Source organism: Pogoniulus pusillus, chromosome 18 (genome assembly GCF_015220805.1).
Source record: "Pogoniulus pusillus isolate bPogPus1 chromosome 18, bPogPus1.pri, whole genome shotgun sequence".
NCBI lineage: Eukaryota > Metazoa > Chordata > Aves > Piciformes > Lybiidae > Pogoniulus > Pogoniulus pusillus.
Genome location: NC_087281.1, coordinates 7002973 through 7027603, shown reverse-complemented (window position 1 = coordinate 7027603; position 24631 = coordinate 7002973). Strand labels below are relative to the sequence as shown.

The following is a 24631-nucleotide window of genomic DNA, read 5'->3' as shown; positions in this document are numbered from 1 at the left end:
CTGATCACCTGTGCTCATGATTCCAAAACCAAAGGAAAGTGCATCTACTATCTGCAGCTTGTATCTGGCTTCTCCTTCCCTGAACTAAAGATCTGAATAACTTCGTCTGGCTCTTCTTTTGCAGGGGGATCTTCTTCCAACATTACTGCAAGCTTTTCTCTTTCCTCACCTCAGTCTCAGTTTTAAATGTCTATTGCCCTATCAAAGTTCAAGAGGTGATGTGCCACAAGTTGCTTGCTTTCTCATTTTGCTTGAGGACACTTTTTGTATCAGATTAAGTTAAACTTTGGAATGTGTTCTCTGTACTAGCATTAGAATTTAAATATCATCATGACCTATTGAAGAGGTAAAACTGGTTTTGTTTTTTGGCAGGTTTTTTGGGAGTTGGATTTTTTTCTTTCCCCTTGTCAAAACCACTTCCTATAGCACTCAATGTTTTAGAAAACTCTTGCACTGACTAATAAGGTAGTATCTTCCTTTCCCTGTATCATCTAATGAAACAAACCAGGAAGCCAGCTCCCCGAATTCTACCAACTGGTTGAAATCAGGGTACCTTTTTACTATGCTTCAGCTAGATGTTTTCAGCATCTGCAATCTCTAAGTCCTGAGCCTGCAGTGCCTACAGTTCTCTAGATGTGCAGGATTTGTACCAGCAGTCTGATGTCGGGGTACAGTTATTCTTGTAAACCGTGGGAGACCTTCAAAGGAGTTTCTCCTACAAAAGGACATCATTACTTACTCACTTGACTTTCAAAATACAGAAACACAACTCCCCTCCCAGAAACCTGAGTCCCCAGGAGGGGCTCTCAATCACACCTGCACCTTCCCCCTGCCCCTCTCAACCTTACCCCAGTTCTAAAGTACAGGTTCAGCCAAGAGGTGAAGAAGCAAAAGTGAGTAGAAGGTGAGGTTAGGGAGATGCAGCTCAGTCAGTGCCCAGCCAGAAAGTGAGACAAAATGGCCAGAGTGTTATCTAATGTTTTCCTTTCCTCTTCAGCAAGACTCTGAGGGAAGCAGAGATCACCATTGTTTTCTTTCCACAGCCTATGATCTAGTTTTTCTCACCAAAACATTCTAGCTTGCTCCAAACTAGCACAATCAGGTATTTATAATTATTCATTCTGTATTCCTAATGATTTGGGACATATCGAAGCTATTCATCCTGTTTTATGGCCTTATAGGTGACCTTACGTGTACTGTGAAGTCAGCTAGGCTGTGTGTGCCTCTCATTCCTTATCAATACAATAGTCACCTGTATTGGATCAATTCCCTTCTTTGATGCTTAGTGAACTCTGGATGAACTCCTTAATCATTTGTGTAGCTGTGTTGCTGAGATTTGGGGCTCTAATTCATTTTCAGTCACAAAAGCTGGAGATCACAAAGGATATATTTAGGGGGGGGCTAATTTTTATGTGAGTTAAAGGTCCAAATCCTTCTTCCCTTTTTGCCAGGCTTCTGTAAATGCTGTTGTCTTCCACTGTGGAATAACCCAGACAGAAAGCTCCCCTCCTGCAGCATGAGGAATTAGAGCCTGCCTCTATGAAGTTGCCTAGTGTCTGCTTATGGCACTTCAGTGTCAGATGTGTCATCCCTAGCAAATGGGGTCTTTCAGCTCTGCTTTCACCTCTCTGACACAAATACTGAGCACTGGAGTTCAGTGCTTCAGAGCACCACATACCTCATGGCAATTCTGAAGTTTCCTGTGTGTTCTGAAGGAGTGTGGAGATACATCACATTCTCTGGTGCTTCTGTGCCCCGACACCGACTCTGGGTTTCTCTACCATTCTTCTAACCCCAGCCCCTGAGGTGTTGATTTTTCTTCTCCAGCTCTGCTTTTTCATGCTTTTTGCTGGCAAACACAAAGGCCATGCTTGGAGCAGCCACAGCTTGTCCATTTATTTTTTAATCTGTTACTACTCTGAAGATCATTTACTAACAATCTTTACCATGCTACTGCTGCATTTGAAGTCCTCCATGCTACCAGCTGCTGAGCTATCCGCAGACCTGGGTTTTTTTTGCCTTTTCTCCCCTCATTTTGTTTTTTCTCCCAAGCTCCAGGCTCTGCATATTGCTTTTATTCTTCACTTAAAAAAAATGTTGTTTTAAAAAATTTTATCTCAGAGACATCAAACACTGACTGCATTTCTGGGTAGATGTATTTCCTGCTTTCTTGCCCTTTGTAGCCTGAAGGCAGCCTGAGTTCATAATTAAACTAAGGGCAAGATGGGAGAAGGGAGCTGTTTGCTACATGAATTCAGCAGCCTTAACCATTAACTGTGTCTTTGTTTATTTTTGATGGAAGAAGTGGAAAAATTACTAACATTGCCTCTCACCTGTATTGATATATGGGGTTTGTGGAGATGGGAAGCTAGGGAAGAGAGAATGAAAGCTGCAGCCATTGTTGTCTGTGATCTTCTCCACTTCTGCTCCTGGAGATAAAATTGCAGAGTTTGTTTCCCTTACCCCCAGATTTTACTCTCCTCTAAACTTGCATTACCAGTAAGTTTAAACAGAAGCAGGGGGAAGAGAGAAGCAGCAGTTCTCAAGCCACCATTTTTTCCTATTTCAGCCTTTCCTCTTCCCTTCCTGGCAGTTGAATGTTGCTTTCTCGCTTTTGGGGTTTCTCAGTTGCTAGGAATTCAAAATATTTGTGGCTTTGAAAAAAACACAATATTGGAAATTGCATCAAGGCTGAGGGCCTGGGGTTGGAAATGCCAAGTGTTACCTAAGTAGAATACTTGGCAGGCCAACATGGCACTGTGTGATGGGAGATGAACCTGGGGCAAGAGGAGCCAAGCGCCAAGGGTAGAAGAGCCTCCAGCCATTTATGAGTCAGAGTCAGGCAGAGAAGCAGTGCTGTGAATGCAGAAGGTTGGTTGACTGCTTCTGGAGCTGATCATCTGCTCCTCAGAAGAAACAGCCCACACACAGGTCTTGGTGGCTGAGGGAAACCACAGGCTATGTGGGGAGGTGGGTAGATGAGGAGCAGAAATATATGCTTCTGAAGAACTAAATCTGAGGGACACCCACCTAGACGTAACCTGCCAGGCTTTCTCCTTGCAAGATGACTATTTGGCACAGGAGTCTGGGCAAACGCAGTTACTTTGCCATTCACCCTCCTAGCATGGAACTGTCCTACCTAGAAGACTCAGAAATGAATGATGAGCACAGCCAGGGCACAAGAAAACTTTTCCTAGGAGTCTGTGGACAAAGAGCTTCACACTGAGAACGAAATGGAAAAAGCCAGAGGAGCCATTCCTCCTGCACGCTGGCATAACATGCAACTCTGTGGAGTAACACACAAACCAAGGGAATCCTGCCCTCTCTAGGGAAGGCTGAGATGTTAAAATTCCTGGGTGTTTTGGCATGTGAGGCAACACTGTTTGTTGTTTTAAAAATGAGACTTCAGTAATGCCAGCAGAAGAATTCACAAATCACATGTCCCATAATGGAGAGGACAGTGTTGGTGCATGTGACATCTGTGAGAAAGAATCTGGAGGGTTTGAGCACAGCCTGGCCACTTACTGTAAACACAAACATTTGATAGTGCTGCATTGCTCTTTACAATGCATTGATCCTTTGGCTGCTTGCTTTCTCCCCTGGAAATTGCTCTTTGGTCATCATAAAAAAGCCCCTTTATTTTTTTAAGGAAAGAAATTCTGGTAAGCAGTGTGCCCAGGTGGCCAAGAGAGCCAATGGCATCCTGGCCTGCATCAGGAACAGTGTGGCCAGTAGGATGAGGGAGGTTATTCTGCCCCTGTACTCATCAGGCCACACCTTGAGTGCTGTGTCCAGTTCTGGGCTTCTCAGTTCAAGAGAGACATTGAGGTGCTGGAAGGTGTCCAGAGAAGGGTGACAAAGCTGGTGAAGGGCCTGGAACACAAACCCTATGAGGAGAGGCTGAGGGAGCTGGGGGTGTTTAGCTTGGAGAAAGGGAGGCTCAGGGGTGACCTCATTGCTCTCTACAACTCCCTGAAGGGAGGCTGTAGCCAGGTGGGGTTGGTCTCTTCTCCCAGGCAACCAGCAACAGAACAAGGGGGGACAGTCTCAAGTTGTGCCAGGGAAAGCATAGGCTGGATGTTAGGAGGAAGCTGTTGGCACTGGAATGGGCTGCCCAGGGAGGTGGTGGAGTCACCATCCCTGGAGGTGTTCAAGCAAAGCCTGGCTGAGGCACTTAGTGCCATGGTCTAGTTGACTGACTAGGGCTGGGTGCTAGGTTGGACTGGATGATCTTGGAGGTCTCTTCCAACATGGTTGATTCTATGACCTATGAAGGAGAAGGACAGTGTCTTGTCTTGTTTTCTCCCCTTTCATGGCCACTGTCCTTGCTACAGCTATGGAGCTGTCCATGCAATGGTCCCACTGCTTTGCTCCTCAGCACTGTTCTGAGAAAGTTTGGCTAAGCCCACACAAGATTAGTCACTTTCAGTGGTGGAAAATATTCAAGAACACACTTAAAAAATATTGCTCAGTACCATTTTGCAACAATATACATGAAGGAATTCTCCAGCTGCCATCATAATGTCCTATGATTACCACAGGGCTGCTGTAGTGCAGTTGTTCATACATAGCTCTAGGGACATTTTTATGGCCTATGTTGCAAGCTTCTCAAAATGCAAACCAGAAATTTCCCCTCTTGGGCCAGTTGCATCCCTGATGACTTACTTCATTCTGTTCCCAAGGACTTGGGGGTCCAGGGACCAACTTCCTTCTGTCCAGAGCTGGAGCTCAAATGTAATGGAGGTAGAACAGACAGCTTGGGCTGTGCCTCTCCGGATGCCTTGAAGAACACGTGTGTCATGCAGACTTAGGAAGCCCTGTTTTTGACTCCTACCCTTCCAGGGATCTGCTTAGGGAAATGTTGAGCTGGCCAAAGTTTTCTGCTGTTGTTATTTGCCTAGGCAAATTCCCTTCTCCACTCCTATGATGAATTAGGGAGAGCTAACTGGACTGCAGAGACTTTTGTGGATAAACATGACTGTGCTCTTCCTCACCTCACTATTTTCTTTTGAAACCTGTTTTGATTTTGTTGACATCTGCTAAGTGCAGACTGAACTTTTGAGATCCTGGAAAAGGAGGAGATGTGCTTTCTTCCTTTTATTCTGCAAGGACATCCAAGAAAGAGGGCAGCTTTAGCTGACTACCCAGCTACAGGTGTATGGCAGATGGGCACATCACCAACGCTGAGCAGGAAGAACTGAAAAGATACAGCAGGTTTGATGATGTGTGGCAAAGATATAGATGGGAGGAGAGTTGCAGATAAGGAGTGTGTGTGTGTGTGTGTGTGGTGGTAGAGAGCTTAAAGAGAATTTGGGAGCAGGGGAGAGGACTGGGGACAAGGGGAAGAGTGAAAAGAGGGTGGTAAAGGGCTGCAGGGTGGGTTGTGGGGTCAGAATTAAGGATTCAAACTAGGAGACGGCTTAATGAGAAGGTGCTCTTGAATCAGAGTGGCTGAGTGCACTGTGGTTAACTTATGGGACATGAGAAAAGGGGAAGTGGGGTATTTGAACCAGGAAGCAACTGTATAGGGAACAGAAGTGATCTGAGCTCTTAGTAGGTCACTGCAGTGCAGGCAGGTGAAGGATATGACATCTGGGTCAGAAGAGGGAAAGTACTATGGACTTGGAGTGTGGGTCAGAAGCAGGATAGATTAAAAAGATGCTCAAGGCTTGGGGGCCCTTTGGCTCAGGAGGGACTGTGGTTACCAATGAGCAATTCTTGTCTGTACTCATCCTCCTGTATAGCTCAGACACCCTGAAGGAACAAAAAAGCCATGCAGCTTTGCTTCCATGACTCTCCTGTCTGCCCCGTCCACTTGCTGCCGACCAGCAGAAGTCACCTGTGAAACACTCCTGCCATCCCATGCCATAGAAGTGGCATACTAAGCAAACAGCAGAAACTCAAACTCACACAGTCCAAAGTTGTCAGTGTTTCCCGTTCCCTGGAAGGGCAATGTTTGATCTTGGGCTGACTGCTTCCTTTTAGGTAAACTTGGGCTTCTAACACATACTGAAACATGACAAACACAGGTCAGAATTACAACAGTGGCCTTGATCATGGTTTCTTGTTTCTAAATATCTCCCACTACCCACAGTTTATAAGAATGCCTTCATTCAGGATCCTGTACAGGCTCATATTGTTTGCTATTGCTGCAGGTGCAGTGCTGCATCAAACCCCATTACACTTCTATTTGCAGATTGAGTGGCTTTTAGTAACAAAGTCTGTTTCAAGGAGCCTGTAAAAACTGCTGCAGAAGTGACAGAGCACCATATGAAATGCAAGAATTGCAAACATGGCCTCAGCCAGAGCACTCTGTCAAGTTCTGCACCCCCCCAGCTCAAGAAGGACAGGGAGCTGCTTGAGAGAGTCCAGCACAGAGCCACAAAAGTGATTAAGGAAGCTGAGCGTTTTCCTTACTAGGAGAGACTGAGAGAGCTGGGGCTCTTTAGCTTGGCGAGGAGGAGCTGAAGAGATGTCCTTATTAATGTTTACAAATATGTAAAGGGTGAGTGCCAGAAGGGTGGTGATGCTCAGTGCCAGGACAAGGGGCAGTGGGTTGAGGTTGGGGCATAGGAGGTTCGATGTTGTGCTAGTTTGAGCCTAGCTAGAATGTTTTGGTGAGAAGAGCTAGATTACAGGCTGGGGAAGGAAACAATGGTGATGTCTACTTCACTCATTGCAAATGTGTGTGAGGGGGTGGGTAACACCCAAACCATCACAGATGTGAACCTGAGGAAGACTTTTTTTCCCTGTGAGGGTGACAGAGCACTGGAACAGGCTGCCCAGGGGGGCTGGAGATTTTCAAGAACCGTCTGGGCACGTTCCAGTCTGATCTGCTGTAGGTGCTCCTGCTCGGCAGGGGGGCTGCCCCAGATGATATTTCGAGTTCCCTTGCACCCCCTGACATTCTCTGATTGTATGATTCTATGGCCTGCACATTTGCTATCAGGTGATGTGAGAAAGTATTATCATAGCCATGCAAAACCTAATAATTAATGATAACCCCTTAAAAATAGGATATGCATGTTACAACCAGAATGTGGCTTGTTTTAAATAAAGCTTTGTTCTTCTTCAGGGTAGTGATTTGTTAGAAACTTCTCCTAAAAAAAAAATGAACAGAACGAACTGTGAGTATGCATGTCCCAGCAAGCACAAACTCTTCCTGAAAAAACTAAGGAGTTGCTTTTGTCAGGGGACTAGACAGATCCCAAGAGAGTTGTATACCTAGACATGGCTGTGACTATAGCCTTAGGCCAATTTCTGTTGCAACTATATTTGACATTTCAATACAGGCATTTAAAAACAGATTATTTATACAAGAAGTGAGCAAACCATGAAATCTTTTATTCAAAAAGCTTAGCTGTAGCTGGTGCCTGTGGCCTGTAAGCAAGAAGCTGTGGTGCTGTATATAGAGGAATACAAACTCCTAGGCAGGCTGTTGATTAAAATCTACTGAGATGCATTACATGACCTCAGCAAAGCACAGCTGCAGGTAAAGTAATATAAAAACCATTGCATTTTTTTCCCCCAGGGCCCAGAGCACAAAAAAATAAAGGTTTGCCTTCAGGTGGTATGTGATTGTGAGATACAGAGTATGAAACTCTTGCTGGGACTCAATTAAAGCAGCACCCTGAGGTCCATCTTGTTGATCTTACAACATTTTTCTAACAAACTAATAAAGTTCCCAAATCCTCTTGGCCTTGGTTGCTTGTTGTAACTGGTGCTCTGTTACATAAAATGGCATTCAGGACTGAACAAAATTCAAGGTGATATTGTGCCCTTATTTGTGGACATCAATCTTGCTAAAAAACTCAGGACACCTACACTTTAACTGTTTGTTTGTTCCAGAGTAAAGACCAAAACTATGGATGTTACCTTGCAGAGTTGCAGTTATCACAACCTCGCAGTTGCTGCAGCTATCTCAGTTCTGGAGTGTGAAATAAAGACACAGCAAAAAAATATAAATCAGCAGGATCAACACAACAGCAGAAAGCCAAAGAAATAGGAAAATGATGGAAAAAAAGGTCAACAGAACCAGAGATGTCAGGAAGACAACAAAAGATGTGACAAACAAGGGTTGAAAACTCCGAAGACAAAGTAGGACCTTCATAATTATGCCAGGAACAAAAGGTCCATGAGAGACTGTTTAAGCCAAGGGGAAGTTGTTAATGGCTGCACTAGCTAGTGCTGGGAAACACAGCAACTCCTTCACCTCAGCACTCACCAGGAAGAAAAGGAGAAAACTTGCCAAAATCAAAAAGAGATTGAGAAGATCATTGAAAAAACCCAACAGGAAAAATGACTGAAACCTGAGTCTTGCTTGCCCTCACACAGACAGCACAGTGTGCTAGGCAAATGTTGGATTTCAACATTCACCACTCGAGGCCAGCACCATCTTCTGTTTAGGCTTAGCCAAAAGCTCTGGGGCTCAGATGAACGAGGTTGTATTGCACTTAGAAATAAAGCTGTGAGTGACTACCTTGTGCATGTCATGGGAGAAAATAAGGTTACACTTGAGGTTGCAACACTCATAGCCACGAAGTGACCAAGGTTAATGACATTGCACAAGGCAAGAGAGTTTATTACTACTGCTGTTCTTGCACCACCATTCACGAAGAACATGATAACAGAATAACCATGGAATAGGAATGGCTCAGACATGCTAACTTTTCTTCTGTCTGTAACAGAATAGTTAACCATGGAATGGGTATGGCTCAGGCATGCTAATAGGGTAACTTCTCCTCTTCTGCCTGTAACAGAATATTCTATTTAACAATGAAATGGGTATGGCTCAGGCATGCAAATAGGGTAACTTCTGCCTGTAACAGAATACTCTAACCACGGAATAGATATGGCTCAGGCATGCAAATAGGGTAACTCCTCCTGCCTGTAACAGAATAACCATGGGATAGGTATGACTCAGGCATGCAAATAGGGTAACTTCTGCCTGTAACAGAATACTCTAACCATGGAATAGATATGGCTCAGGCATGCAAATAGGGTAACTCCTCCTGCCTGTAACAGAATAACCATGGAATGGGTATGGCTCAGGCATGCAAATAGGGTAACTTCTCCTGCCTGTAACAGAATAACCATGGAATAGGTATGACTCAGGCATGCAAATAGGGTAACTTCTCCTGCCTGTAACAGAATAACCATGGAATAGGTATGGCTCAGGCATGCAAATAGGGTAACTCCTCCTGCCTGTAACAGAATAACCATGGAACAGGTATGACTCAGGCATGCAAATAGGGTAACTTCTCCTGCCTGTAACAGACTACTCTATTTAACCATGGAATAGGTATGACTCAGGCATGCAAATAGGGTAACTTCTCCTGCCCGTAACAGAATACTCTATTTAACCATGGAATAGGTATGCTAATAGGGTAGCTTCTCTTCTGCCTGTATGCTGACCCTGATTTTAAGCACAGAGGCAAACAGTTATTAGGTGAGAAGGAGATGCTGCAGCTATTAGCACTTTCTTGCCAGCAGGAAGTAAAGCAAAGGTTTTTAAAGCCTCCATTAACATGACCCAGGCGTTATGTGCCTCTGGATACCCTTTCCCTGACCAAACCTAAATTGTGCTAAAGGTGTAAGCTATTCTATTCTGCAAATGATCACAAATGTCCACTTTATTCATAACTGAGTTGGCCTAACCTTAGTTGCTAACTCTTTGGTTAGCAAGGCATGGCTCAAAATAAATGAGCCAAAGAGAGTTACCATTTGCTTAGAACAGGCAAGTGACCACCATTGCAACCAGTCAGTCCCAGGGGGCAGACTGGGAAACCAGAAGCATTTCCAGCAGATCCAGAGAGGTGATTCTGCCACTTGGCTCTGATGAGACCTCACCTGGAGTACCGTGTCCAGATCTGGAGCCCTCAATACAGGAAGGACAGGGACATGATGGAGCAGGTCCAGAGGAGGGCCACAAAAATTATCATGAAGTTGGAGCACCTCTGCTACGAGGACAGGCTGAGGGAGCTGGGGTTGTTCAGCCTGGAGAAGAGGAGGATCCAGGAAGACCTAATAGCAGCCTTCCAGTACCTGAAGGGGACCTACAAGAAGGATGGAGAGAGACTCTTTACAAAGGCCTGTAGTGATAGGATAAGGGCCAATGGCTTCAAACTAGAGAAGAGCAGATTCAGATTGGATTTTAGGAACAGGTTCTTTACTATGAGGGTGGTAGAACACTGGAACAGGCTGCCCAGGAAGGTGACTGGGATCCCATCCCTGGAGATATTCAGGGTGCGGCTCGACAGGGCTCTGGGCAGTCTCATCTAGTTGAGGATGCTCCTGCTTACTGCAGAGGGGGGTTGGAACTTTGGAGGTCCCTTCTAACCCAGCCCATTCTATGATTCCATGTGAACATCTTTTCCCTGGAAAACAGATCAAGATCATCTTTCAACTCTTACAATATAAATTACTGCTCTTTGACACTTTTTGGCAACTGAGAAGGGCAGGATTCAAAACAGAATCCTAGAGGTGAAAGGCTGCATATCCTGTTAGTGGGGAAATTCTCATATACAAAAGCAGTGACATTTGTCAAGAGATGGAGAAGATCTGACATCAGGAAAAGTGCATCACAGCAGCATAAATATATTCACATTGATTTAAAGCATTCTTTTCACAGAGAAGTCTAAAAGTGGAGCAAGGCTGCTTATAACTTCAATGCAGGAACGGTGACAACTAAGAATTTATACAAGGAAATGGAGGCTCCACAGCAAACTTGTCATGTGGAAAGAATACAAGGTTAAGTAATGGGCAAATAACCCTTGGTTTATTTCCTATGGTTTTAATATCAACTTAAAAAAAAAGAGTACAGGAGTGCTTCACAGGCAAGAAATGCTTGCTTGTGGGTAACATCCTCAAGAAACTACTGAATAGTTTATCCCTGTGAAAGCACTCCCTCTAGGATGTTGCTAAAATCCCAGGAAAAATGTGTGTTATTGATTGCAGTGCCTGTGACTCAAACCTGCAAGAATGCAGGGATGAAGATTTCATATAGCTGATCCTATTTGACTTGGGACAGCTGCTGAATTTTTGTTGTTCAAACAATTCACTTTTAATAAAGAGTTATTGGGTTTTACTATGTTTTTTTGGTGGTGGCTTGGTTTGGTTTTCCTTGCTCTGCTTTTCTCTTGTAGAGCAGTAACAATCAAATTGCAGCCTGGTGAGGATTTCTCTAATGATCTGAGATGGACATGGATGGTCTGGAGAAGATAACTGCATTATTATGTCCTTGGTAGCAAACAACCTCACAGTCATTCTGCCACCCTTTCTAGTAGGCTCCAGCAGCAGCTGAGATGCTGTACAAGCACAAGAGGAGGTCAGGCAGTTTGGTGAGCTCTATTTTTTTCCCTTTGAAATCATGGTCTTTTTGGTACATTGCACAGAGATGGTCAGGAGTTCCTGAAGCAATTTTCCAAATTAAAAAAATACTTCTTTTTATAAATTTCTGTAATCCAAATATATTGCAAGAACCCTTCAGCAGAAGATGCTTCCTGTAGTGTGGTAATTCAGACTAACAAGCTGAGAGAGACCTGCAAATCAGCAGCCACTGGGTAGAGACAGACAGTATCATTATGTCCCATGAGGTGATGCAGTAGCACTAAGGCAGAGGTCACAGTGCCTGCTAAAGCTGCCCACTGAAATCAAATGCTTGTCCTTAAGCCTGAGATCTGATCGAGCCTTTTTTCCTTTTCTCATGTAAATGCCCTAATTATTTTGAGGCAATTATTTTGCTCTTTTTTCACTGAGAATTATCTTCCATTTAAAAAGCATTGAGTTTGTCCCTGCATGGAAAAAGAAAACTCCTACTACATCAGAAGTTTTGTAATTTGTTTTCCTGTGCTCTAGCAGTGTTACAGATGTGGAGCAGAAGGTCACTGTTTGGGTCTTTGAGCTTGTCCCTGAATCTTCCTCACAACAGATATTTCAGTTACTATATTAATTGTAGGTAATTTAAAATGAAATTATAATGTCATCAGACCACCATGAACTGCCTTTCATTCACTCCCCTATTTGGCCTCTAGCACTCTCCCTAGGGATGGCTTTACCAGATGAGGTGCACCCTGAGTAAATGAATTTAGAATCAACCAGGTTGGAAGAGACCTCTGGGAGCTTCCAGTCCAACCTAGCACCCAGCCCTAGACCATGGCACTAAGTGCCTCAGCCAGGCTTTTCTTAAACACTTCCAAGGACAGCAATTCCACCACCTCCCTGGGCAGCCCATTCCAATTGCAAATCACTCTCTCTGTGAAGAGCTTCCTCCTAACATCCAGTCTAGACCTCCCCTAACAGAACTTGAGACTGTGTCCCCTCATGCTGTTGCTGGTTGCCTGGGAGAGGAGACCAACCCCTGGCTATGTGGCTACAGCCTCCCTTCAGGTAGTTGTAAACAGCAATGAGGTCTACTCTGAGCCTCCTCTTCTCCAGGCTGCACACCCCCAGCTCAGCCTCTCCTCACAGGGCTGTGCTCCAGGACCCTTGCCAACTTCATCGCCCTTCTCTGGACACCTCAGCATCTCTCGTGAATTGAGTGGCCCAGAACTGGTCACTATGAACTTTCAGCAAGTTCCTAGTCCAGATCTTCACAATGGAAGTACCTCAGGGTTTTCCTCCCACCTACTCACCACGGGCAGCAGCTTGACTCCAGGTCTGCCTTGCAGACAGCCGGGCTCTCTGGTGAGGATGGATGCATTTTCTCCGGTGGGAAGAGGAGCACTGGAAACTTCTCTTCTGATGCCTTTTTGCTACCATCTAGTGGACAAAAGCAAGTCTGTTAAAACAGACCTCTGCAAAGAGCTGGATGTCAGCGACCGGGAAGGAACGCGGAGAAACTGATACTGGAATTTCCCCTTAATTATTTCGTTGTGAATTTTTGCTTTGCTGTTTCTGGGACTTGACTCCACTGCTTTTACTGGTCGGTAGTGCAGCGCAGGAAGGCCCAGGTGGAGTTTGTGGCATGCTTTTATCTGAGATCTGCTTGCCACGATGCTACAGCTCCTTCATCTGGTGCCCTTAGGCACCGTCTGAGATCAAACAGGACCCAAAGGAGGCTCAACAAGGACAAGTGCAGAGTCCTGCATCTGGGGAAGAATAATAAACTACAGCAGTACAGGTTGGGAGGTGATCTGCTAGGGAGCAGAACAAGTTAACCGTGGCACAGCAACGTGCCCTGCTGGCCAAGGAGGCCAATGGGATCTTGAGGTGAATTATGACGAGTGAGTCCAGCAGATCAAGGGAGGTTCTCCTCCCCCTCTACTATGCCCTGCTGAGACCTCATCTTGAGTACTGCATTCAGTTTTGGGCTCCCCAGTTTAAGAGGGTCAAGGAGCTGCTGGAGAGGGTCCAGTGGAGGGCTACAAGGATGGAGCACTGCCTGATGAGGAGAGGCTGAGGGACCTGGGGCTTTCTAGTTTGGAGAACAGAAGACTGAGAGGGGATTTGATAAATGTTTGTAAATATCTGAGGGCTGAGGGTCAGGAGTGGGGGGACAGGCTCTGTTCACTTGCTCTCTGTGGTATGACAAGGAGCAATGGATGTAAGCTGCAGCACAGGAAGTTCCACCTCAACATAAGGGGAAACTACTTTACTGTAAGGGTCACAGAGCACTGGAACAGACTCCCCAGAGAGGCTGTGGAGTCTCCTTCTCTGGAGACTTTTTGGGCCCATCTGGCAGGGGGGTGGGACTCAATGATCTCTTTGGGTCCTTTCCAACCCCTGACATCCTGTGATTCAAGAAGGTCCCTGATGCTGTTTCTACTGAAGAAAAAAATCAGGACCATCTTCTGACTCAACACTGGTATCATTAAGAAATCAGAAGAACCTTTGCTTAATGTCCTGGACCATGATATCAGCACCACATTTCAGGTGACGTCAGTCAGCGACAGCAAAACACTATGGTATCACAGTATCACCAAGGTTGGAACAGACCTCACAGATCATCAAGTCCAACCCTTTACCACAGAGCTCAAGGCTAGACCATGGCACCAAGTGCCACATCCTGAAGGCCAAGAAAGCACACACCAAGTCAAGGATCTTGATTTACATGCTGTGAAATATGGCCCTTGGCCTAAGGAGATTAAATCCAATCAAAGGGTGATAACAATCCTGTCTTAACCTGAATGCATACACCAAAACCTTAAGTTCAATAAAGCAGGAAGAGAAACAATGTATCTAAGCATCACTAGATGGAAGTGTCCTTGGAAGCCTTATGGCTAAGTGTTGAGGAGAAGGAGGCAATGACCTGCAAATGTGGACTTAATTTTTCTGTAGTCAGCCAAGACTGGGAGAACATCAAAACACAAAACAACAGGAGAGGGCATCAGCTCACTTGTGAAGTGGTAATATGGCAACTAATGACAGACTCAAACTGAGATACACCTGGAGAGATGTACAAGTTCTTTTGGCTAAATAGCCTGCAAGTAAGCAGCAAATACATAGTAAATGTATAGTAAAAGCAACTGTAGAGCAGATCTGGTTTGTTCAGTTTCTGAGCATTCTTTCCCAGAGGTGAATACAGACACTGAACTGAGCCAACTATCAGCCTTAGCATTAAGTCTGTATCTTCCACAAGGAATATCAGGCCAGATATTTGTTAAAGTGTGTATGTGCAGCTTTGGGGGTTTTTGTAAGCTTATGCTCACTGACAACTTAGTTGGTTCTGTTGTCTTGAGTCCCACTGGTTTTGTTTTATTGCATGCAGGCAAATTTTGGCAACAACAACATGCAGTAAAAAACTGTGCTCAGGTAATTATGTATCTGCTCTCTCTTAGTAAAACTTCATTCAGCTGCTGGTCAGTTAAACCTGTTCTTATTTACTGAACCAAGCACACACTGGAGAAATCTGGTAAAACACAATCTCTATGGGTAAGTGCAATTTGGTTTGTAAGTTCTTCCCATTTTCAAAGTTTCATTGTGCTGCAAATGTGAGAGCATTGCACAACTACCACAAGGAGATAGCGGTGGAATGAGAACAGCAACTTAAGTGAAGGAATGAGAGGCAGTGTGGGATGGGGATGATAAACAAGTTGGTTGTTGTGAAAAGCTGTTTCGTTTTCATCTCAAGGTACTAAAACTCATATGCCTGCTAAGGTGAGCAGAGTAGCTGAGGGGAGGAAGAAGGAGAGAAGGAGGGAGGGAGGGGGGAGGGAGGGAGGAGGAGGAGGAAAAGAGGAGGAGGAAAAGAGGAGGAGGAAAAGAGGAGGAGGAAAAGAGGAGGAGGAAAAGAGGAGGAGGAAAAGAGGAGGAGGAAAAGAGGAGGAGAAAAAGAGGAGGAGGAAAAGAGGAGGAGGAAAAGAGGAGGAGGAAAAGAGGAGGAGGAAAAGAGGAGGAGGAAAAGAGGAGGAGGAAAAGAGGAGGAGGAGGAGGAGGAGGAAAAGAGGAGGAGGAGGAAAAGAGAAGGAGGAGGAGGAAAAGAGAAGGAGGAGGAGGAAAAGAGAAGGAGGAGGAGGAAAAGAGAAGGAGAAGGAGGAAAAGAGAAGGAGAAGGAGGAAAAGAGAAGGAGGAGGAGGAAAAGAGAAGGAGGAGGAGGAAAAGAGAAGGAGGAGGAGGAAAAGAGGAGAAGGAGGAGGAAAAGAGGAGAAGGAGGAGGAGGAGGAGGAGGAAAAAAGGAGAAGGAGGAGGAGGAGGAGGAGGAGGAAAAGAGGAGAAGGAGGAGAAGGAGGCAAAGAGGAGAAGAAGGAGGAAAAGAAGGCGAAGAGGAGAAGAAGGAGGAAAAGAAGGCGAAGAGGAGAAGAAGGAGGAAAAGAAGGCAAAGAAGAGATGAAGAAGGCAAAGAGTAGAAGGAAAAGAAGGCAAAGAGAAGAAGAAGGAAAAGAAGGCAAAGAGGAGAAGAAGGAGGAAAAGAAGGCGAAGAGGAGAAGAAGGAGGAAAAGGCAAAGAGTAGAAGGAAAAGAAGGCAAAGAGGAGAAGAAGAAGGAAAAGAAGGCAAAGAGGAGAAGAAGGAGGAAAACAAGGCTAAGAGGAGAAGAAAAAGAAGGAAAAAAGGAGAAGAAAAAGAAGGAAAAGAGGAGAAGAAGACAAGGAAAAGAGAGGAGATATACTATCAAATTTCTTCCCATATGAAAAAGTACTACTTGGAAAACTTGAAACTGAGCACTGAAACCCATTAAACACACAGCAAGAGCTGATCCATTTTTGGCTAAAAACACCACACAAAGTTTCTAAAGAAACTTCCTTTGCATTGGTCCAGAAATTCATTTTCAGTATCCCACAGCCTGGAGATACAAATGCTTTTGTGTAGATTACAAAACACAAATCCAACACATTTCACTCTGTTCATGCACTTGAGTGAATTAAAACTAAACTGAGGTCTATCAAATCAATTCTGCAGCAAAAAAGTCCACCTCCAGCAATGAATAATTAGAGTCTGACATGTGATTGTACTTTAACGTAAGTTATTTAGCCTAGAACTACAAATATCATTCCCAAAAGGGAAAGAGGAACTAGAGAAAGAGGGAATGTATATTCACCTGATGTAACATAAATTGTACTTCAGACCCTAATTGTGGAATTAAACCCCCTCTGACCTCTCTGTAGTCAATCCAGAAACATATCTTTGGGAGATCAGTGTCAGAACTGGCTGTGAATGCAGAAGGGGAAAGGAACACAAACTGTATTGTGCAGCTTCCTAGTATGTATGAGTTACAGAAGTGAGGATTAAAGCTGTCTAGATCTTGGGCTTGTCAGTCAGAGAGTGAGTTGTAGGAAGCCTCTGTTGAAATTCAGTGTGCATATGATAAAAAAACCCACATTTATTGAAAGAGAAGATGTATTTTGAAAGGCAGATCGTATCTCACATAAGCAAAGCCTTTGACATCATCTGCCACAACAAGCTCCTAGCCAAGCTGGCAGCAAATGGCTTAGATTCACTCTGTGCTGGGTCAAGAACTGGCTGGATGGCAGAGCCCAGAGAGTGGTGGTGAATGGTGCCACATCCAGTTGGCAGCTGTCACTAGTGGTGTGCCCCAAGGATCAGTGCTGGGCCCAGGCCTATTCAACATCTTTACTGATGATCTGGACAAGGAGATTGAGTCCAGCATCAGTAAGTTTGCAGATGACACCAAGCTAGGAGCAGGTGTTGATCTGTTGGAGGGTAGGAGAGTCCTGCAGACAGACCTAGACAGGCTGGCTGGGTGGGCAGAGGCCAATGGGAGGAGATTTAACAAGGCCAAGGGCAGGGTTCTGCACTATGGCCACAACAACCCCAAGCAGCACTACAGGCTGGGGACAGAGTGGCTGAGAGCAGCCAGGAAGAAAGGGACCTGGGGGTGCTGGTAGATAGTAGGCTGAAGATGAGCCAGCAGTGTGCCTAGGTGGCCAAGAGAGCCAATGGCATCCTGGCCTGGATCAGGAACAGTGTGGCCAGCAGGACAAGGGAGGTTATTATTCCCCTGTGCTCAGAACTGGTCAGGCCACACCTTGAGTGCTGTGTCCAGTTCTGGGCCCCTCAATTCAGGAGAGATGTTGAGGTGCTGAAAGGTGTCCAGAGAAGGGTGACAAAGCTGGTGAGGGGCCTGGAGCACAAATCCTATGAGGAGAGGCTGAGGGAGCTGGGGTTGCTTAGCCTGGAGAAGAGGAGGCTCAGGGGTGACCTCATTGCTGTCTACAACTACCTGAAGGGAGGTTGTAGCCAGGTGGGGGTTGGCCTCTTCTCCCAGGCAACCAGCAATAGAACAAGGGGACACAGTCTCAAGTTGTGCTGGGGGAAGTCTAGGCTGGATGTTAGGAGGAAGCTCCTCACAGAGAGAGTGATTGGCATTGGAATGGGCTGCCCAGGGAGGTGGTGGAGTCACTGTCCCTGGAGGTGTTGAAGAAAAGCCTGGCTGAGGCACTTAGTGCCATGGTCTGGTTGACTGGCTAGGGCTGGGTGCTAGGTTGGACTGGATGATCTTGGAGGTCTTTTCCAACCTGGTTGATTCTATGATAAGCAAAGGGCACAGATTTAAATGTTCATTTCTATTTAGATCCCCAAACATAAACTGACCTGGCTTGTGGAACATTACAGTAATTTACAAAACAATAAAATAGAAACAAACCATGAGGCAGTCCCAGTCCTTCCAGCATGAACTGAGAGTTATGATCCAAATATTCTGGTGGCTTTTTCCCAGGCAAGAGACAGAAAAATCTTTAAGGCAAGAATAGAGAAATCTTTAAGGCAAGCATCTAGAAAGACAGCAGAGGGTGCTGTAATTTCTCCTTCTGTTCTTGATGTCATAATCCAGTCTATGTCTCACTTATCCCTTGTGTTGTTGCTCTCAAGACTCTTGGATTAACAAATTCTGAAATTCAGTGTAAGTTATGCAGAGGGGAGTTAGTAGAGGAGGGAAATACACTCTGCTATGTATTTAAGGCCAGGACTTTACTTCTAAACACGAAGTCTTTGCTACCAGCACTTTGACTTTACAGAACTGAAGTGTAGACAATTTCATTGTTCTCTAGTTAAATTTGTCTTTTCCCTAGAAACATAAACAGACCTTTCTGTAAAGATTCCTCCCTCATGAATTTATACCTTATCAGCTACAGATTGGTGTCCTCACTGAACCACTCAAACAGAAGTGGTAATATTGCTGAATGTTTGCAACGTCTTGTTTCTGAAAGCTACTTACTCATCTTTGGAAGAACTGACAAGATCTGGTGTTGTTCTTTGCTGCCCTGCAAAATAAACTGACCTAGAGACAGTGCTCAGTCTTTTCTGCCATCTAAAACCTCTGACTAATCAGTACATGGGAACAGGCTTCCTTTGGACTGGGCCCCTATTTGAAGCTCAATTGCTTGAAATGTCATAGAATCATAGAATCAGTCTGGGTTGGAAGGGACCACAAGGATCAGCCAGTTCCAACCCCCCTGCCATGGCCAGGAACACCCTACCCTAGAGCAGGCTGCCCACAGCCTCAGCCAGCCTTAAACACCTCCAGCCATAGGGCCTCAACCACCTCCCTGGGCAACCCCTTCCAGCCTCTCACCACTCTCATGGTGAAGAACCTCCTCCTCACATCCAGCCTGAACCTACCCATCTCCAGCTTTGCTCCATTCCCCCCAGTCCTGTCACTCCCTGATATCCTGAAAAGTCCCTCCCCAGCTTTTTTGTAGGCCCCACTCAGATACTGGAAGGCCACAAGAAGGTCACCTGGGAGCCTCCTCTTCTCTAGACTGAACAGCCCCAACTCTTTCAGTCTGTGCTCACAGCAGAGCTGCTCCAGCCCTCTGAGCATCCCAGTGGCCCTTCTCTGGACACTCTCCAGCATCTCCACATCCTTCTTGTAATGGGGTCTCCAGAACTGGACACAGTACTCCAGGTGGGGTCTCAGCAGAGTTGAATAGAGGGGGAGAATCACCTCCCTCAACCTGCTAGCCACCCTTCTCCTGATGCAGCCCAGGCTCTGGGTGGCCCTACGGGCTGCAAGTGCACACTGCTGGCTCATGTTGAGCTTCTCCTCCAGCAGCACCCCCAAGCCCCTCGCCTCAGGGCTGCTCTCCAGCCACTCACTGCCCAGCCTGGATTTGTGCTTGGGATTGTCCCAACCCAGATACAGGACACTGCACTTAGTCTTGTTGAACCTCATGAGGTTGGCCTGTGCCCACCTATCCATCCTGTCCAGGTCCCTCTGGATGGAAACCTTCCCTACAGCCTGTCTGCTGCACCACGCAGCTTGGCGTCATCAGCAAACTTGTTGAGGGTGCACTCAATGCCTCTGTCCATGGCACTGACAAAGATGTTGAACAGGACTGGTCCCAGGACTGACCCCTGAGGAACTCCACTTGTCCCTCTGAGGCCCCATTCAAGTACTTAAACTTCGATCCAGTTTGAGTAAACAGACAGCCAAGGTGCGAGTTTATGTGCAGAACTTACTGCTGAGAGTGCACTGCTGTTTCTTGAGTGTTGGGGGGGGTGGGTAACACCCAAACCATCACAGGGCTATTTACTGTGGTACTTCTCCTCAAATGGAAATTTGAGGACAAGGAACATTTCTGAGCTGTGAGAGAAATGTTAATAACTCTGCATTGCCCATGCTTTAATATGTTTAAATAGAGGGCATTTCAGCATACAAAGCAGTGAGGTAAGTACTAGGTTCTTAGCACATTTTAACATGTGCTGCTGAATATACAAACGTACACATTTAGAAGCCACACAGATGTGAAAATCTGCCATTAAGAACCTGAACTCATTCAATAACAAGACAGACCAAAAAAAAAACAACCTTTATGTCTGTCATGGAGTGCTCTACAACAATGTCTAAAGGCAAAATACCCTGATCCTGCTATTTTAGGAAGGGGGGGAAAAAAAATCACCATTTTTTACAATAGGAAGAAGCTCTTCTCTGCAGTTAGAACTGATTAGTAAATGGATATGCAGAAAGCTCTCTATGGAATTAGACAAGTGTGAGCCTGTGCAATTCAATAAATTTTACACATGTTCTCCAAGACCTTAACAACTAAAGCTAATGCTCCCTCAGCTCCATTCAACTAATTAAGCCAGGTCATTATATTAATAATGGGTTGCACTTCTGTCTGCATTTATGGCATTTAGCAAGTTAGTGTGTGCAGATGCTTATCTCATGGAGAAGGCTCCTGTCAATGAATTAGATTAATCCATGAAGAGAATTAATGTGACTTGATTACTACTGATATCTGAAAAAGCTGGCATGCACCAACAGGTATCTGCAGCTGTAGGAACTAAGAAACAACACTCCCAATCCTAAGCCTGTGCTATGAATAAAGAAGCTGTTGTTGCCAAGACATGGTGATGAGCTGCTGCTGTGACAAAGGCAAAGGGTGCCAAAGGAGCTGAATGTTGCTATCAGTGCTCAGCTTAACTCAGATAGTTCTAATGCCTTCTAGCATGTAAAAATACTTCCCAAATCAGTTTTCAGTTCTCTTGCTTCTTAAAAAAAAGCATGAAATAGCAGAGACACTTGAAAAACAACTCTGCAGTTTCCCCCCACAAAATAGAAAACTGACTGCACTTTGGGCATGACTTTGAGATTTCTCTTGTTGTGTCAGTTCTCTCAGCAGCCACTTCACCTCCTTCAGTCATGCCACTGATGGAGTACCATAGCTAAGATTGAAAAACTAGTCCCTTAAAATGGGGAAAACTGGCTGAGAGCAGAATACAAAAACTCTGCATTGTAAATAGGGGACAAAGGAAAAGTCTTCTAAACAACTGGAGTGGAAACACATGAAGAATAATAGGTTTTCCTCTGGCTAGAGAGAGTTATACACATGAGCTCTGTATCATGGATGTGGCAATTGTGGGTTAGCAAGAAACCAAGTTGAAAACTCAGGAGTTTTTTTAATGAGATTAATGGTGACTCCTAAAAGATGGACAGTTTCAGACTCTGAGTTATCAAGGATGGAGCACTAGACATCTATCAACACCTAGCATTTTTGATTAACCATGTATTTATGGTTACTCATACTTAGGTACAGCAAAGGGGAAGAACACTGGCTGAGAGCAGACTACAAAAAATCTTCTGCATTGTAAATAGGGGAGAAAGGAAAAGTTTTCTAAATGACTGGAGTGGAAGAACAATAGGTTTTCTTCTTGTTAGAGAGCAGTACACATGTGAGCTCTACATTATGGATGTGGCAATTGTGAGCTAGCAAGAAATCAAGCTTAGAAAACTCAGGAGTTTTTTAAATGAGATTAATGATAGAAGCATAGAATCATAGAATCAACCAGGTTGGAAGAGACCTCCAAGATCATCCAGTCCAACCTAGCACCCAGCCCTAACCAATCAACCAGACCATGGCACTAAGTGCCTCAGCCAGGCTTTTCTTGAAGACCCCCAGGGACAGTGCCTCCACCACCTCCCTGGGCAGCCCATTCCAATGCCAGTCACTCTCTCTGGCAACAACTTCCTCCTAACATCCAGCCTATGCTTCCCCCAGCACAACTTGAGACTGTGCCCCCTTGTTCTATTGCTGGTTGCCTGGGAGAAGAGGCCAACCCCCACCTGGCTACAATGCCCCTTCAGGTAGTTGTAGACAGTAATAAGATCACCCCTGAGCCTCCTCTTCTCCAGGCTAAACAGGCCCAGCTCCCTCAACCTCTCCTCATAGGATTTGTGCTCCAGGCCCCTCACCAGCTTTGTTGCCCTTCTCTGGACATGTTCCAGCACCTCAACATCTTTCTTGAATTGAGGGGCCCAGAAGAATGCTGACTCCTAAAAGATGACGAGCAGTTTCAGACTCTGAATTATCAAGGATGGAGCACTAGACATGAAACAACACCTAGCATTTTTGATTGACCATATACTTATGGTTACTTAGCTACAGCAAAGGGGAAAAGGATTTGGCTCATAGTCTCACGCCTACAAAAGGACTACATGTGCTTTTCTCATCGGTAGTGAGAAAGCAGGAAGCAACTCAAGAATCCCAGAAAAGTGTTCTTGAAACTCTCCATGCCCTCCTTGCCCTCATAATCACTGTCTGAGGATACAAAAATTGAGGTTGGTGAACTGCCCAGAACCCTTGTAAGTATTAAAGCAGGGAACAGATTGTCCAGATGGTTTGTTAAACAAACAAACACAACTGTCTGTTCAATTAAGCTGTTTAAAAACAGGATATATTGAAGCAATGTAAGCCTTTATGGATACACATTTGTTTAGGCATTCGTCTGTAGCATGACACTGATTTACAGATGAGGTTACTGTGGTGCACTTAGGCTTCAAAGATAGGATTTGTGGTACTCTTCTGTGTTTCCTAACATCATGTGGTGACATAGGTAGCTCAATACAGCCATAAAATAGTTATGTGGATGCACAACAGCAACACCTGCCAAATCCAGGGGATTTCAAACAGAATCAGATAGCATGTGAATCACTGGGTGCAGCTTGCACAGGTGGTATATTAAGTTCAGGTGTCAGTTTGGCTGAGGACGAATATAGAACACAACATGGAATTACCCAGCACTTCTTAGAAGAGGGAAGGAAGGAGAGGAAGGAAGGAGAGGAAGGAAGGAGAGGAAGGAAGGAGAGGAAGGAAGGAAGGAGAGGAAGGAAGGAAGGAGAGGAAGGAAGGAAGGAGAGGAAGGAAGGAAGGAGAGGAAGGAAGGAAGGAGAGGAAGGAAGGAAGGAGAGGAAGGAAGGAAGGAGAGGAAGGAAGGAAGGAAGGAAGGAAGGAAGGAAGGAAGGAAGGAAGGAAGGAAGGAAGGAAGGAAGGAAGGAAGGAAGGAAGGAAGGAAGGAAGGAAGGAAGGAAGGAAGGAAGGAAGGAAGGAAGGAAGGAAGGAAGGAAGGAAGGAAGGAAGGAAGGAAGGAAGGAAGGAAGGAAGGAAGGAAGGAAGGAAGGAAGAAAGGAAAAGAAGGAAGGAAGAAAGGAAAGAAGGAAGGAAGAAAGGAAGGAAGGAAGGAAGAAAGGAAGGAAGGAAGGAAGGGAAGGAAGGGAAGGAAGGAAGGGAAGGAAGGGAAGGAAGGAAGGGAAGGAAGGAAGGGAAGGAAGGAAGGGAAGGAAGGGAAGGAAGGAAGAAAGGAAGGGAAGGAAGGAAGAAAGGAAGGGAAGGAAGGAAGAAAGGAAAGGAAGGAAGGAAGAAAGGAAAAGAAGGAAGGAAGGAAGAAAGGAAAAGAAGGAAGGAAGGAAGGAAGGAAGAAAGGAAAAGAAGGAAGGAAGGAAGAAAGGAAAAGAAGGAAGGAAAAGCAACCAAAAACCCAACCAACAAACCAAGTCAATGTCCTGTTCAGGCTATTTTAAAAGACTTTAGACTGTTATTTCTAAATCAAATTACCACAAATGAAGAAAAAAAAGAATGTTATTCACTGTGGCACTTTTTGCAGACGCTTAGAAGAAAGTTATTTTGTAACTGAGCATAAAACAGACATTTTAAAACGATTGAGCTGGAAAAAAAAACATTTCTTTTTCCACGTGAAGATGACTTAGGGACACCCAAGTTGGGTTTTATTATTCTTCTCATATTCACTTCTAAGCTGACAGGTGTATGAAATGTTCAGCTCTAAAGGTCACTTCTGAGAACGACACAAGTAACTGCAAACAGCACTGCATGAGGCTGTCTCGTTGCTAACTACTACTGCTGGAGTGAGGCTCCTAAGGCTCCTGGGGCTAGGAGCCAGCTTCCCTAAATAAATTTGTTTCTTGGCTGTGCGGATAGCTGAAAGCGGATGCGAGAGTTGCTTTAAAGAGTTGTTTAAGGAGCAGGCGGCGTGGCCCAGCCCGGTTCTAGAAGGCATCTAGGCTGAAGGGCGCAGGTGCGGCCCATGCACCTGCGCAGCGAGGAGCCCGCCATGTGCTCCCCCACAGCACAGGGCCCTGCTCCTCTCACCGCACCCAGCGCGGCAGCCACCGGCCGCGCCGGCTCAGCGTGAGCCGCCGCCTCCTCCTCCGTGCCAGCGCTCTGCCCAGGCCGCTCACAGCTTGTGCAGACTGGCTGCCCAAGCGCAAACGCTCTTACTCACCCTGGCTGCCAGCGTCTGGCTCACTCTCTGCGGGCTTTGCTCACACCATGCTTTATGCTCTTCTCCTTCGCTTTTTTGGGGTCAGCATTACTCACTGAGGCTCAACTACTAAAAGAAGCCCAAACAAACAAACACAGAAGAGGAAGGCAACTTACAACTTCTCTTGAAGCAGCCTACAAACCTCCGCACCCGCGTTGCTACTCCAGCTTTCCCTCCACC

General features: G+C 45.5%; 1 long non-coding RNA gene across 4 annotated transcripts; it reads right to left on the bottom strand.

Moving 5' to 3' along the window:
- Window positions 1-6155: 6155 nt before the first annotated feature.
- On the bottom strand, window positions 6156-24625 carry LOC135183378 (uncharacterized). 4 transcript variants are annotated; one of them, XR_010305541.1, is made up of 5 exons: window positions 24413-24599; window positions 12633-12759; window positions 10173-10376; window positions 9850-10055; window positions 6156-7927 (listed from the first exon to the last, which is right to left on the bottom strand). It is a non-coding gene; the product is annotated as an uncharacterized LOC135183378 (long non-coding RNA). The 4 variants fall into 4 exon arrangements; XR_010305542.1 differs by lacking the exon at window positions 10173-10376 and having other exon boundaries at window positions 24568-24625; XR_010305540.1 differs by having other exon boundaries at window positions 9850-10376.
- Window positions 24626-24631: the final 6 nt, after the last annotated feature.